At 37.8% G+C, this 16,423-nt stretch overlaps 1 pseudogene; it reads left to right on the forward strand.

Moving 5' to 3' along the window:
* Positions 1 to 15,660: 15,660 nt before the first annotated feature.
* On the forward strand, positions 15,661 to 16,159 carry LOC116866125 (annotated as a pseudogene).
* Positions 16,160 to 16,423: the final 264 nt, after the last annotated feature.

The raw sequence follows: 16,423 nt of genomic DNA on the forward strand, positions 1-16,423 counted from the left end.
AATTTTATTACCTGTCAATATGTATGTGATACAAGGTTTGTTTTTGTGGGGAAGGTAAAACTGGGGGACTAAATGTGTTTTGTTTTGTTTTGAATCTCAGGAGCCAGTTATCATATAGAATTAAAACTATGCTTTAATGACTAGAAGAACAATCTAAATAAAATCAAATATAGCTTTAAAAAGACCTGATAGTCTTTTCAGATTAAAATTTAGAAAAAATAATCAAGCATTTGGAAGTGCATACTGACATCTAATATATACCTAATGCATAAAAAATTCAGTAGAAAAAAACCTGAATTTTGGCAGAGATTTGTGGGGGAAGAAAAAAGGCCATAGATTTTTAAGGTTCATGACAATTATGTATTAAGTGTCCTAAATTATGTTATAGAAGTAGCTGAGGCTGTAAGAGTTAAACACAGCTTACCCAAGGAACTCATCTTCTGATTTCTAGCTGAGTAATATCATTAAAACATCTTCAGCCTGTCCTTCAAATTGAGTCAAAATAAAGTTAATGGAGCACCATATGGTTTTAATTCCTGGATTTAAAAATAACAAAAAAATATTAAAGCCAAGGCAAGTGATTTCAAAATCCAACTGTTAATACTCTTTTTAATATAAATAAAGTTCTGATTTATGAAACTTTATAAATACCCTGGCCTTATCAATATAGAAAAAGTCATCAAGAAAAGTAAAGACTTTTTATAGTGTCCATAACTTCATTTCTATATAACTTGATGTGTTACAAAGCGAAATCATTTCTGCCTATGTGCTAAGGGATATTTCATTAATCACCAATTATAACTTATTGGTTGTAATTTACAGCAAGAATTATACCTAAACAACAAAATTGAAACTTATGCCATTTAACAATGACAAAATTTTTCTGGTTATAATCTACCTGCCCTAAAAGAAAACTATTATCCCTTACAGAAAAGTTCCTTTGCATTTGGTTAAAGCTAAACATAGCTTTCTACTTAGGGAGTCAAAAGAAAAAGTTCACATAGAACCTAACTCTTCTTTAAATGAGACATGTTCAAAAAAAATAAAATGAATGAGACATGTTCAAGTCAGCCTCACAAGCTAACTATATCTATGTTTCATGAGAGGCCTAGAAGAAACAAAACTAAGGAGGCCCTAAGACTATTTCTGGAGTACTACTCTATAATGAGGAGTAATTTATGGTATCAAACAACAGTAACAATCAAAATGCTTTAAAAAGGAGGCAGATGAGAGCTAACAAACTCCTATCAGAATAAGGCACAAGAACAAAAAATACCTGAAAATCCAAAGAGAAAAGGGAGTGACTAGGTGTGTAAAGAGACAAAGTTTAAAGCTAGGATTACAAACCCAAGGTCATATACAGTACTGCTACCTCCCCTCCTTCAAAACTGGCTGAAACAGGTAACAGGTGAAAGGGCTTGGAGCTTGGCGAAAGCCTCAGAAACCTCTAGATGGTTATTACAAAGCAACGGGAGTTGTCAGACCAAATGAAACACTGCCATTCCTGGTTTAGAATGACTGGAGGAAGATTAGAAAGAAAAACCATTGGGAATGAATATAAAGAAAAACAGTAACAGAAAGAACCCCAAATATCTACTGAGTTGTTTTTTTTAAAGGTTACATACAGTGTTTGATTTAATCTTCACAACAACCTTTAACACAGACCTGAGCACTTTACCACTCTTCTTAATGGATCATGAAATTCAACAATTGACCCAACCCTCTATCCATCCTCCCACATAATTTGACCAGAACAGATTTGTTTTAATTGCATTAAATACCATGTTTTTTATTGAAAGCCTGGAAAATATAATGGATATACCTAAATTTATATCTTTTTTACTACTTTTATAATTAATATTTTAATGAATACCTTGTACATAAATTTCTGTGCACATTTTTATTCCATTTATAAAGTGGATATAAATGGAATTCTGGGTCAAAGAGTGTGAGTGAGCACATTCTCCCAGAACATCTGATTTTAATATTACTGAAATGATGACGGGATGATGGTTCCTTGAGAAAAACAAGTATGCCTTCTTCTCCCCTGTATCCACAATGCTTAGGTGCATAAGCAAGTTTTCCATAACTGCTGAACGAATGGGGAAGGTTCTCTTCCCTCAGCACACAGTTTCAGAAGGGTGATGTTAGAAGACAACAAGCATGCCAAATATCAAAGTCATAAATGAGCTGCCTAAAACTCTTCTTAGGAAGAAAAGAGCACGAATATTGACACTACAATCTAATATATTTCTGTTGAAGAGAATCTGGGGATCTTAGATGAAAGAATACAGAATTTTAACAGGTATATAACACATGGAGGACACTATTTCTCCCAGCTTATATTATTACCTAGATGCCATAATCTGTTATTGTCCATGGAGATCATTCTAGAACTTGTCCATATACAAAATTCAAAGAACTAAATATTTTAATAGTAGCTAGATTGGTCATTTTACTTTTTCTATCAAAAATCATCATCTATTATCATCAGATTCTAATGATATTATAAGAGGTAATCTCCCCATAAAGATGAAAAAAAGCTTCACTATAAAACTACGTGCCAGGCATTGATCTAGCACTGCAGAGGTATTAATTTAATCCTCACAACATTACATGGTAGATATTTTCTCTATTTTACAGGTTAAAAAACACTAAAGCACAGAGAGGTTAAGAATCTTATTTATCTGAACCCAGGCATTCTCACCACACCTCTATTCTCCACACAGAATTGACCTCCAGTAACAACCAAAAAGCACTTAACAGTTACTGGCATAGCTTTCAGTGGACACTGGTGATAAAGGGCATGATGACAATATACTTGCCAGAAAACAGGAAATTCAATCAATACAGATGTATTATTTTTTCATTTAGTAAATAGTTACTTACTATTTACTATGGACCAAAAGCTGTATTAGAATGTGGAGTACTCTCCAAACCTTGTGAAACACTAGATCTAAGAAAGAAAGGAGACAGATCATACAATGTAGTTTTCTAGTGTAGACAGATCTAATATAGTTAGAATAAAATAAAACTGACAGGTATTATGGCCCAGAAGGAGAAATTAATTCTGCCAAGGGCACTCAGAGCAGTTGCACAGAGGAGGAAATACCTCAACTGAATAACAGACTTGTACAGATATTTCTAGGTAACAGTCTATCCCCCCAAAATCACTCGCCACAGAAGGGCCAGGCTCTCACTGCTATGAACGGGCTGCAGCAGCAGAGAATACACCTTAGCACAGCGCCACCATCATAGGTCAGCTCGGGGAAGGGAAGAGGAAGCTGTAATAGGTCTGAGGGATCAGAATCAGCCAAAACAACCGGAACCAGGGATAAAAAAGCATATCCATGAATCCTAATTTGATAGCCAATATTACTACCAAACTGCCTTTATTTGTCTGACACACCTGTATCTAATTTAAAAACAAAACAAAACTGGGGCACCTAGGTGGCTCTTGATCTCAGCTCAGGTCTTGATCTCAGGGTCATGAGTTTAAGCCCCATGTTGGGGTTTAAAAATAAATAAATAAATAACTGGGCGCCTGGCTGGTTCAGCTGGTTAAGTGTTGCTTTCGGCTCAGGTCATGATCTCAGGGTCCTGGGATCAAGCCCCATGTCGGGATCTCTGCTCAGCGGGGAGTCTGTCTCCCTCTCCCCTGCCCCTGCTCATGCTCTCTCTTGCTCTCTCTCTTTCTCAAATAAATATTTTTTAAATGAATTTTAAAAATGATAAATGAGGCATGTTGCGGGGAGAGCAGACCTTCAGTTAAGCAAGACTGACTTTGACTCCTTCCTGAAACCTCACCTTAAAAGTTTACAATTTTTAGAAGTATAAAACCCACAAGAATAAAGAAAACGAGGAAAGACACAACAGCAAATGAGAGAAGTCAGTAACATTCCAGAAGCCAGAAAGGGAGAAAAGTGGTAACTAACAGGAGCAAGAAAGCTGAAACCTAAATCCACGACGAAGTCATCGAGAAACAAGATGGTGATGACAGAAAGCAGAAATGGCTACGAGGGGCTGCAGTGGAAGGAGACATGGGAGTTAGAGTTTGATAGGTACATTTTCAGATTGGGCTGATATAAAAATTCTGAATACTGATGGACAGTGGTGATTGTTACACAACAATGTGAATGTACTTAACACCACTGAATTGTACACTTTAAAATGGTTACAATGGAAAAATTTAGGTTATGTGTATTTTATCATATTACCACAATATTACCACAATATTATATTACCACAATATTACCACAATAAAAAAGAGAAGTAAGTGGATTCATGCTGGAGAAATTCAAATAACGGAAGCCTGATGAAGACAAAACGCAGCATAGGGTGAGAAACGAGATGACAGACTGAAACTTCATTTAAGTGGTGCCCTCCCAAACACCAATCTTCTCAGCCCTGATGAAAGAAAGTCTAAAGATGAATCTCTGGGGAGGATGGAGCAGAGAGACCCCAATCTCAGGAACACAAGCCACAACTGAAAGCAAGATGAAATCCCCGACTGAAAAACAGGAAGAATTATGTGAAAGTCTGCATTCCACACAGGATACAGAAGGCGGTCTCCAAGAAGAAGATGGGACTGACAGATTGCCTGATATATCCAGCCATACTGAAAGCATCTTAGATTTGTCAGAGAATTGCGAGTGGATTAGTAACAGGCATATAGTACATAAAATTCCAAGCTCGGATAATTATTTGAAAAAACAATTAAGTTGAACAATAAAGGAAATGCAATCCCAGTGAATTTGTGACTCAGCTGTGAAAATTATTTGCATAGTCATAATAATTTAAATATTAAATAAAGAATTTACCCCCAAAATCCGATATCCTATAAAAGGAACATGACAGAAAAGGAAGTTTATGTAAATGTTTGCAGGCAGCAGATTAATTACGATGACTAATCCTCATTTTTCTTAGAAGGAAATCAAAATGAACTACTACTAAAATGAACTACTGTCTAAAATGAAAAGCCAACACAAAGCAGAACTGACTTAGAAAAATAAAGGCAAGTATCAGAACAAACAGCTAAAAGAACTAAAACTAACTGCCTCTAAAGACTGGGAATCAGAGGTAAAAAGAGGAGAGAAGAAAACTGCTGTTTCTATATGCTTTGAAATATTATTCTTCAATAAAACTATATATAAACAAATATACTTTAATTTTTGAATAAAAATTTAAAGAGGTAAAGCTGATTTTGTCATGTTAAAAAGATGTACAATTGTCTCAACTGAGTATACATCGTTTTTTCAAACTATTATGTTGATTTCTGTCAATTCTATGGAGTTTTCAGTAGTATTGAGGCCCAGTGTACTAAATACCTTTCTTGTAACACAATTCACGAACTGATACAGTATGCAATTCACTGGAGAAATACTTTGGGCATGTAGCAATTCTAAAGCCTAACTGTTTAAAACTACTCCATGAATACAGTGTTTTATTTATTCCTTCCCCCCTAAGAATATATATTTAGATATATTTATACAAAAGCTTATATTATTTGTAACTCTTAGGTCAAATCCAAATTTTGACATTTTCAATGGCTAGCATTTGTAAGCACCAGGGATGGTAGGTAGTGTTTAATTTACCTTTAAGTCTGAATGTCAAACAATACAAATGGGCAAACTGAAAGGCTACCTCATGGAAAAATATACAAAGTACTAAATATGCAAAAGAAAACAGGAAACAATCTTATCTGCAAGAACTGTAGCAACTTGCAACTTTTTAAAAGTCACATTCTTGTGGGTACAAATTCACCAACTAAATATAATCTAATTAACATATTTCTTCTACACAGTCAGAACCAAGAACCTCATTCCAGAAAAAGAAAACACTTCAAAGCACAAGATTAAAACCATGAGCAACTACATCAGAATCTATTAATTTTTTTAAATTAATGAAGTTCTTTTCATATAAAGTTAAAAAACCATGAATCTTGGTTTCCCCTTCTAGTAGTACTAATAATAAACAGTGCTGATTTACAACATATAACTGCTCAATTTCATGTATGGACTACATAACAGATTTCCAAATATAAACTACTTCTACAAAGGCTTAAGAGCCTTAAAATCATATACAGTAATCCCCCGCCTCTTGTCCATGATTTCCTTTACCCTCGGCCAACCGAAGTCCAGAAGCAGCAGATGATTCTCCTTCTGACATAGTACCAGAAGATCAATGTAGCCTAATGCTACGTCACAATGCCTACGTTATTCACTTGACTTCATCTCACCATGTGGTCACTTTGTCATCTCACATCATCACAAGAAGGGTGAGTATAGTACAATAAGATATTTTGAGAGAAACCACATTCACATAACTTTTATTACAATGTATTATTGTAGTTGTTCTATTTTATTAGGTATTGTTAATCTCTCACTGTGCCTATTTTACAAATTAAACTTTACCGTAGGTATGTATGTATAGGAAAAAAACACAGTGCATAATGGGGTTTGGTACTATCTGCGGTGTCAGGCATCCCTGGACATATCCCCTGCAGATGAGGGGGTACTAGTGCATGTTACATTATTTACACTGAACACCCATACACTGAAACAAGAAACAGTGACGGATACAGCAACCGAAGAAAACTTAAGTATTTATCAATGAGTGTCCACATGTTAGGAAACATGAAAGGGAGAAATGCATATGAGACAAGACTCCTGCATTCAAGGAGTCTGAAATTTAGCAATGCAGAAAAGGTATGAAGTGTGTGGGGTGGGGCTTGCCAAGACTAAGATATGAAGACAATTCATGAACAATATAAAAGAGTGAAACTGCTGAGTATTAAACTATGAAATATAAATGATACTTATAAATTTAGAGAAGAGAAAAATAATGGTTGCCTTGAAAATGGAAAGAGGCCTTGAACTGGGCTCCAAGTAGAAAAGCATTTGAAGAAACTTGAAGAGAAAGATCAATGGCTCTCTTTCTAGATTTTGCTGTATACTTAAGCTTTTTCATAATGAAATACTGAAAGCAAATGTATGCAAAATTTTAAAAAAGTAATCTGAGAGAGAACTGATCCAGAAAAAGGAAAATAAATGAAGCAGCAGAGAGGAAAATTATATACGAAGAAAAAATAAACCTTAACAAACAACCATATTATCTTGTGTATCAATAAATGTTCATACTATTTTGACTAGCCTCATTCTATTATTTGAAGAATAGGAGTGTTATAATCACACTTCCATAAAGAGACTAACAAAGTTTTGTTTAACAACAAAAGTATGTAAGGATAGATGAGATTTCCAGACTCCCAGTCCTATAATCTATTATACTGCATACAACTTTACATGTTAAGTATTTTACACTGGATTGACTTCATTATCAAACTCAATCTCCTCTAACAACCAAGAGCATTAGAATGCTACAGTCACTGTAACAAAGAAACAACACCCATTTTTGAGTAAGTATGATTTAATACATGCTAGCCAAATGGGTCTCACTTAAGACCATCAAACTTTCATGACCAGAACCATGGTCTTTCCAATAAATTGAGACATGCTACCATTCCAGTGTGTCCTCTAGACAACAGGCCATTCTAATGGTCAGAGAAAGGGAGGATGTTGCTAGGCAGCAAATTTCAGAGCTAAAGTCATGGTTTCAAGAATTCACATACAGAATTTTTCCAGTGTTTTTTTCTAAGTTATTTTGGTTGTAAACTGACAGCAACATAAAAAGGGATTAAAAATCCCTGGGGCATGTGGTTGGCTCAGTCATAGAGCACACAACTCTTGATTTTGGGGTCATGAGTTCCAGCCCCACATTGGGTATAGAGATTACTAAAAAAAATAAATAAATAAACTTTAAAAAGAGAAAGAAAAATGCTTAATATACCTAAATGAAAACATTCATGAAATGCACAAGTTATTATGCCATATGGTTATCCGTCACAAACTTATTAAAAGCTTTCTCAGAAATTATATTACTTGTTATGCCTAAATTTTTCCCTTCTTTAAGTTAATAAGGTCTTATTAGCTTTTGCACATATACAAATGGTATCCATTCTTACTAGTGTATTCCAAACTAGATTAATATTCATCACCGGGGCACCTGAGTGGCTCAGTCAGTTGATCATCCCGACTCTTGGTTTTGGCTCAGGTCATGATCTTAGCATTGTGAGATCAAGCCTCACATGGGACTCTGCACTGAGCTGAGAGTCTGCTTGTCCCTCTCCCTCCTTTTCTGTTCCTCCCCCTGCTTGTGGTGGTGTGCTCGCGCTCTCTCTCTCTCTCTCTCTCTCTGTATCAAATAAATAAATAAATAAATAAAGTCTTTAAAAATATATATCCATCACAAATTGAAAAACACTCATTGGTCTAGCAGGTAGGAGTCATAGTCCCTTGTATTCTCTCTCACTTCCTTCTGTTTCCGCATGGGCAAAAAGCACAAGACTCCTACGCTTCCCCATTACATTCCCACCTGAAACAGCCCTGAGCAATAGCCAGGTGCTTCCTCCTCCTTCTACAGAAAGCCACCACCGAATTAATTGATCCCATTTACTTAGTATACAAAGTGTGTAATTAAGTTTCTTTCCAATATTTTTTTAAAATTTTATTTATTTATTTGACAGGGAGAGAGACAGACCAAGCAAGAGAGGGAACACAAGCAGGGCAGTGGGAGAGGGAGAGGCAGGCTTCCTGCTGAGCACGGAGCCCAATGCAGGGCTCGATCCCAGAAGGCAGTTCCTTAACCAACTGAGACACCCAGGCGCCCTCTTTCCAATATTTTTATGTGTGTTTATGTGTGATTGGGAGGAGCAGGGAAAAGAAGTCTTGAACAGAGGCACAAAATAACCAAGGACAACCTTCAGCCCTCTAAAGCAGCTGTGGCACAAAGAAAAAAGCAATTGTACCTGCAGTGGAAGACCAGAGCCTTAATCCCAGATCTGCCACTTTACTACTACTTAGTTGAGTGACCGACCACCTTCAAGCATTTCTACTTGCCATGCTTAGCCTCCAATGGCACATCTTGGAAACTACCTTAACTTAGCAGAGTCTTTAATGATGATGATGTTGATGATGCAGATGCAGAAAAAGGAGACAAAATGGAAGCAGCAGCAGAGGTAAAAGAAACAGAAATACAGAAATAGAAATAGAGAAGTGGAGCTGATGGCGGGAGCAGTAAGCCTTAGGAATTGGTAAAGAATTGAGGGCTGCAACATGAACGAACTGGAGAATCCCATGAGTCTGGTAAATGACTAAAAAAACACATGAATGGTCCTGTACACTGTAATTTAAAATCTTATTTAACCAACATTTATATAGTGCTTATTATATGTATCATTATTCTAAGCGCTTTACAATTTATTTTGTCTTCATAATAGCCTTATGACATAGGTATCCCCATTTTACAGATGAACAAACTGAAGTAGAGATAATAAACCACTTACCCAAGTCACCCAGCTAAGTGGTGGAACCAGGATTCAAATTCAGGGAATCTGGACCCTAAAACCCATGCTCTTGTGCAGCCAAGTAGCTGTGGATGGATTATTTCTTTTTTTTTTTTTTAAAGATTTATTTATTTGACAGACAGAGATCTCAAGTAGGCAGAGAAGCAGGCAGAGAGAGAGGAAGGGAAGCAGGCTCCCTGCTGAGCAGAGCCTGATGCGGGGCTCGATCCCAGGACCCTGGGATCATGACCTGAGCCGAAGGAAGAGGCTTAACCCACTGAGCCACCCAGGCGCCCTGGATGGATTATTTCTACTTACCTTTGGATATATTGTGTGATTTTTAGTACACATCTTCCTGACCACATCTATTTTAGATTAACATTTAACATTTTAGGGGCGCCCAGGGGGCACAGTCGGTTAAGCATGTGACTTCATTTGGGCTTTGGTTGTGATCTCAGGGTCGTGAGATCAGCCCATGACAGCAAGAAGTTGGCTTAAGACATTCTCTCTTTCTCAGGTGCCTGGGGGGCTCAGTCTGTAAACATCTGCCTTTGGCTCGGGTCATGGTCCCAGGGTCTTGGGATCAAGCCCCGCTTCAGGCTCCCCATCCCAACATCCTGGGATAGAGCCCTGCACCCAGCTCCCCGCTCTGTGGGAAGCCTGCTTCTCCCTCTCCCACTTCCCCTGCTGTGTTCCCTCTCTCGCTGTGTCATACAAGTAAATAAAATCTTTAAAAAAAAAAAAAAAAACTTCCTCTCCCTTTCCGCCCTACCCATACCCCTCGTCCACGCACATGCTCTCTCTCTCTTTCTAATAAATAAATCTTATTTTTAAAGGGGAAGCTAATGCAGATTTTTTTTGTTTTGTTTTTTAAGATTTTACTTATTTGTCAGAGAGAGAGAGAGAGCACAAGCAGAGGGAGAGAATGAGGGAGAGGGAGAAGCAGACTCCCTGCTGAGCCAGGAGCTGGAAGTAGGACAGGATAGCAAGACACCATAGCAGGACGCTGGGATCATGACCTGAGTCTAAGGCAGGTGCTTAACAGATTGAGCCATCCAGGCCTCCCAATAAATAAATTATAAAAAAAAAAAAAAAAAAAATTTAACATTTTATTATCTGTATCCTATCAATAAGGAAATAACTGTAGTAGGTATCAAGAACAAACCAGAAACTGAGATAAGTGTTTTATCAGTCATATTCACAAACTCAGTAACGAATAGTAACAATCACTAAAGTACTACATTAGCCTTTCAGGAATTTATTCTTTTTAACTTTTTGAAAATATATCAGTTCATGTGCCATGCACACACACAACGCACAGAATATGGACTATTGTGTATTAAATTATAGTCTGTTTCAATAATCGTGTATTAAACTAGTTAAATACTTGACCAACAAAATATTCCCTAATGGACACAAACAACATTTCACTGTAGCTACATTTCACTGATAACTATAAAAAACTCTATGTAATTATATCAGACAGTTTTTAATTGCTGCCACCACAAAGTTTTATCTAATAGTTGAGCATAGTATTAATATTTATTAAACAATCTCATTAAATATATTTGTTTTAATAGTAGTATATCATATTCAAATAATTTCCCCTAAAGAATACATATTGGGACTTCCCAAATTTATCAGCATATTATATTTGTAGTACCATTTTAAAATACTGGATAAACTATAAAGAGGACTAAAAGTTAATTTTAATTTTATGGAGGATTTGGGATCAAACTGAATGTTAACCCAATTAAAACAACAAAATCAAATATATTCTTTGGAATATAGAACCAAAAACCAGACTTTGAGAAGCATTATTAAGACAATAAACTAAATTTTGAAACAATTCCCAGAAGTGTTAATGCTACATGTGACTCTTCTCCATAAGGAGAAATTTATGTAAAATAAGCATGTCTTAAAAGCCAACTCAAACAGTGTTAGGGTGAAAATAAAAGACATGTGAAAACAACTTTACTGAACACTAGGAGAAAATTTTAGGTTAAAGTAGCATAAAAACATTAACTGAAGAATATGTGAAGAGAAAAATTAATGAAACAGAAGGGGGGTTTCTAATTAACCAAAGATGAAAACAACAGAACACAAACAAACAAGGAATTTATATGCAGAACATTTTTTGGAATTTGCATTGAAAATTAATGGTACAGAGTAATCATCAGAAAACACGAGGTCTCATCTAAAACATAAAGAGCGTATATCACATTTTCCCATGCATACTCAATGAAGACTTTCCCTCATTACAAATAGACAAAAGGTTTTTGTTGGTACAATTTACTATGCCTATTCTCAGCCCTAGGATATTTTTGCACCCAATCTCAAATTGGAAATGGGATGCTATCTATCCTCAAAATGTCGAGTTACTGGCAGAAACATAGCTCCATGTCTAATAAAACTTTTATGCTCCACTACAAGACTTTTAAGTGGTATTCTTGTTTACTTGTAACTAAGACCACCTGTGTATTTTAAAACATAAATCAAAACTTATGGGACATACTGTTCACTGATTCAATAGATCTGAATTTTTCCCTAATATTAGAATACAATCTTAGTTAGCACTTACTAAACCCTACTGCTAAACAAATTAATTTATAGTATATGTATCCTTCATTTTATGGAATTAGTTTTCCAAGGTTAGTACACAGTGAATCCTACTTTCCCACCAAAGCAGAGAAATGTTTCCAAAGAAATACACTCCCAACACATAAGCCAGAAATTGTCTACGGCAAAGGAAGGTTGACATTTCCTTTGTTTCCATTTCCTCATTGGTAGTATCAGGTACCATATGACATGCAGTACTCCTTAGGAATGGAAAGTTAAAAACATGTTAAGAATTAGATTTCTACAACCAGATGCACAATTGTAACCAATTTAGGAAGCATGGAATTAAAACTGGTTGTCCATTTACTCACATCAGACTCCATGATTCTACTTTGATGAAGGAAAAGTTAAGTGTGTGTTTTTAAAGTTACACAGTACTTCATTAAACAGAAAAGACATTCTTATATCATAAGAATTTTTCTATCTGAAAAAATATATTTTGTAATGGGATGCAATTGCTAACATAGTAGACAAGTTATTTTCCTCTATAAACTATACTTTGTTTCATTCATTTTCCTAAATAAACTCTCATTTCCATCTCCCAGATTTACGCTTTAAATTCCTTTAAAAGCTCTGTCTTAAAAAAATCTGTAAAGGGGCACCTGGGTGGCTCAGTAGGTTAAGTATCCAACCCTTGATTTCAGCTGAGGTTATGATCTCACGGTCTCGGCCGGGCTCCATGTTCAGCGTGGAGTGTGCTTGAGATCCTCTCTCTTTCCCTCTCCCTCTGTCCCACTCCCCCCACCCACACTGCTCACATTCTCTCTCTCTCTCTCTCTCTCTGAAATAAATAAAATCTTTAAAAGTCTGTAAAAATATTTAACTAATACCAATTTTCCTTTCTGGGGGGCAAAAAACCCTTGGTGATCTCATTTCTATGAAACAGCTCAACTCTGAGCCTGAGCCCCAGGGGTGAAGTAGGCCTTCAGAACCTACCCTTCTCCTCTGTTTTCTCCCGAGCCACTATTACCCATCTCATTCCTAGCACTGAAGAGCAAAATGCAGAGAAACACTGCTCCACCACTCTGGCTACTTCGTACTAACAGCTTCTGACTCAAACTCCTCTTAGGAGCCCAAGAGAAACCCATTCCTATCACTGTAGAAGCTCGTGATACCTAATAAATGTACTGAGTAGAGCTGTTGATGGTCCTCTTCACACACAGCAGTGGCAACTGCACTGCTTACCGACAGCCACACAACAGTGGCCATCTGCAGTATGCAGAACTGTAAGATCCAAGATCTCTACTTCCCATGGTACATAGCCTGCACTATCCATGGGGATGTGAAGATAACAGATTTCACTCCCATGATAAAGCTGACTTTTAAAAAAAGCTGACTTTAAGAAAAAGTCATTATCCAGGGGGACCCGAGCTAACCACATAAACCCTTTAAATCTAGGTCTAAATAAGACAGAGAAGTCAGGGAGACTGGAGGGTGAGACACACTAGACATGAGCAACAATCTCCCCAGTCGACTTTGTAGATGGAAAGAGCCATGTGGCAAACAGTACAGGCAGTATCTACGAGCTGAGCGTGGCTCCTACTTAACCAGCAAGGAAATGGGAGCTCAGTCCCACAACTGCAAAGAAGTGAGTCCTGCTAACAATCTGAGCTTTGCAAGTAAGCTTTAGAAGATCCTCTACACAAGAACTCAGCCCATATGACAACTTGATTTCAGCTTTGCAATACCCTGAGTAGACAACCCAACCACACCACACCCAGACTTCTGACATACAGAACCCTGTGCTAGTTAATAAATGGGTGTTGTTTTAAGCCACTGAGTTTGTGGCAATTTGTTACACAGCGACAGAAAACAAATACAGGGACTCCTTGGAGGGTAAGGGTATAGGCTGCTACTGCAGCAGGTTTCCATTTTACCAATAGCAACACCACAACAGGAAGGCCTGATACAGAGCATACAGTTGACCGAAAACTAAAGAAGGGTCACCATAATGAAGAACATGCTTGGAAACTGCAAACTGCCCTGCTTTCACTTCCTTCATATTTATCATTACCAGACCAAACATATTCATTTGTTTGCTGCTTCTTTCATTCACTGGAATGAAAGCGCCATTAGAACAGGGACACGTCTCTCATTCTCTGATGCACACCGAGCACCTTAAAAAATGCCCGGCATGTAGGCAGGCAATACGTATTTCCTGAATTAGCCGTCTATAACCCAAATTCAAACCATGTTATATATGAAGTTTTTTAGACTAAGAAACTGAAATAACTACATTATCAATTGAATATGCTGCACCCAGCAAAGTCCATCTTAATAATTTTCTTTTAATACAAAACAGAGGGGCGCCTGGGTGGCTCAGTGGGTTAAAGCCTCTACCTTCGGCTCCGGTCGTGATCTCAGGGTCCTGGGATAGAGCCCTGCATCCGGCTCTCTGCTTGGCTGGGAGCCTGCTTTCCCCTTTCTCTCTGCCTGCCTCTCTGCCTACTTGTGATCCCTGTCTGTCAAATAAATAAATGAAGTCTTAAAAAAAATCCAAAAAAAGATACATGTCTCTCCATATACAGTTGTTTTACAGATGCTCTTACAGATGCCTGAACAGATGCAATCCATGAAAGAATATTTGCAGCCTGGTAAACATATCAATAATAACAGAATGGCATTTTGGTAAACGATATGATCATGAAACCCCAACATAAAACTACTGAAGAATTTATTTTCAGTTGATGGGGCCAATTCAAGTCCTTGCCTCTTTCCACACAACCACCCCGCCTCTGCAGAGCCAGAGCTGAAGAATCCTAATATCCCTGAAGAAACACAGAATGAGAAAAATCTCCAGGTGAGCAGTAGAGCATATTTCTACACCGTGGATCACATTTCCATCTCGTTTCTTTGTTGTAACAAATCGCATGTTGCTCAAAATAGGTTTAAAATAAGTTTAAAGGCCCTAATACGATATAAAAGAAATATCGTAATAATCATACTTCTACTAGATACAGATTTCAGACTCGGGCACTTTCCAGAACATGTAATGGCAAAAGAGATACCCAATTCTCTTTTAACACATTTCTTTTCTGCCAGAATCAATTACTTCTACAGCACTTCCCAACTTAAGGTACATTCCTAAAAATGATTTTTTGGTTGGTTGCTTGGGAGTCATGAACGTCTTTCTGCCCCAAAGAATCATTGTTCTAAATGATGGTTAGATGATGCAGGTTATACTTCAGGATGGTTATAGGGTATGGGGCCCCGGCAAATGCCGCTATGTATTTTGTCTACTTACACTTGATCTCATTCTTTAAAATGGGGCAAGGGACTAAGGCTGAATCATCATATGTATCAATTTTTTTTCTCAAGTACTCCAATTCCTAAATAAAACTTTTTTACATTTAAAAAGGTTAATTTTAAATCGGTACCACCTAAATTCAGCTTGAAAAAAGGTGTGGAAAGCACATATTCTACTTAGATAGATATTCCTGAAAACAAATTCTATAATGCAGAGAAAAACAAAGCACTATTATAGGTAATTCACAGAATGATTTTAGCACTATAAACTCAAAGAACTTCCAAAATTTATTCAGAGTTCAAGGACAAATTTTCATTTTAAAGACAACAAAGAGCTCAGGTTCCTGGGCTGCAGCGGGAGGCGCATCGGTTAGTTCCCGTGCACCGGTTCCCGCCGTTTTTCCGCCAGCATACCGATGTTCGTGGTGAACACCAACATCCCTCGCGCCTCCGGGCCGGACGGACTCCTTTCCGAGCTCACTCAGCAGCTGGCGCAGGCAACCGGCAAGCCGGCCCATTACATCGCGGTGCACGTGGTCCCAGACCAGCTCATGGCCTTCCGCGGCTCCAGTGAGCCGTGCGCGCTCTGCAGTTTGCACAGCATCGGCAATCGATCGGAGGCCCGCAGAACCGCTCCTACAGCAAGTTGCTGTGTGGCCTCCTGCCCGACCGCCTGCGAGTCACAGGATCTACATCAACTACTACGACATAAACGACATAAACGACATGAACGCGACCAACGTGGGCTGGAACAGCTCCACCTTCGCCTGAAGGCCACACCTGCCCAACCGGCCCGCACCAGACCCTGCCACCCGCGATATTGTGCCCACTTCGCCCCCCACCCCCACAGCGACCCCCACTTCCAAGTCCGGACAAATAAATGGTTTGGAGGCTTGGGGAAAAAAAAAAAAAAGACAACAAAAATAAAAGTAAAGTGTTAATACACTAACTTCACCAACCCACCAAAAGTTAAAAGAACTTCACACCTGTGACCAGTGTTGGTTCATACCCTGGAGTATGACAGGGGGACAAATGGTGCATAATAACTATTCCTCAAAATTATTCCCTATCCCTATGAAGATGTACAATCAAATTTCCTAAAAATAGGATCCGAAAGGGGGGAGGGGAATTCTATTCCTCTTTAGGGAAACTGTAATT

This window comes from Lontra canadensis, unplaced genomic scaffold (assembly GCF_010015895.1).
Source record: "Lontra canadensis isolate GAN:19392208 unplaced genomic scaffold, GSC_riverotter_1.0 scaffold9, whole genome shotgun sequence".
In the NCBI taxonomy this organism is placed as follows: domain Eukaryota; kingdom Metazoa; phylum Chordata; class Mammalia; order Carnivora; family Mustelidae; genus Lontra; species Lontra canadensis.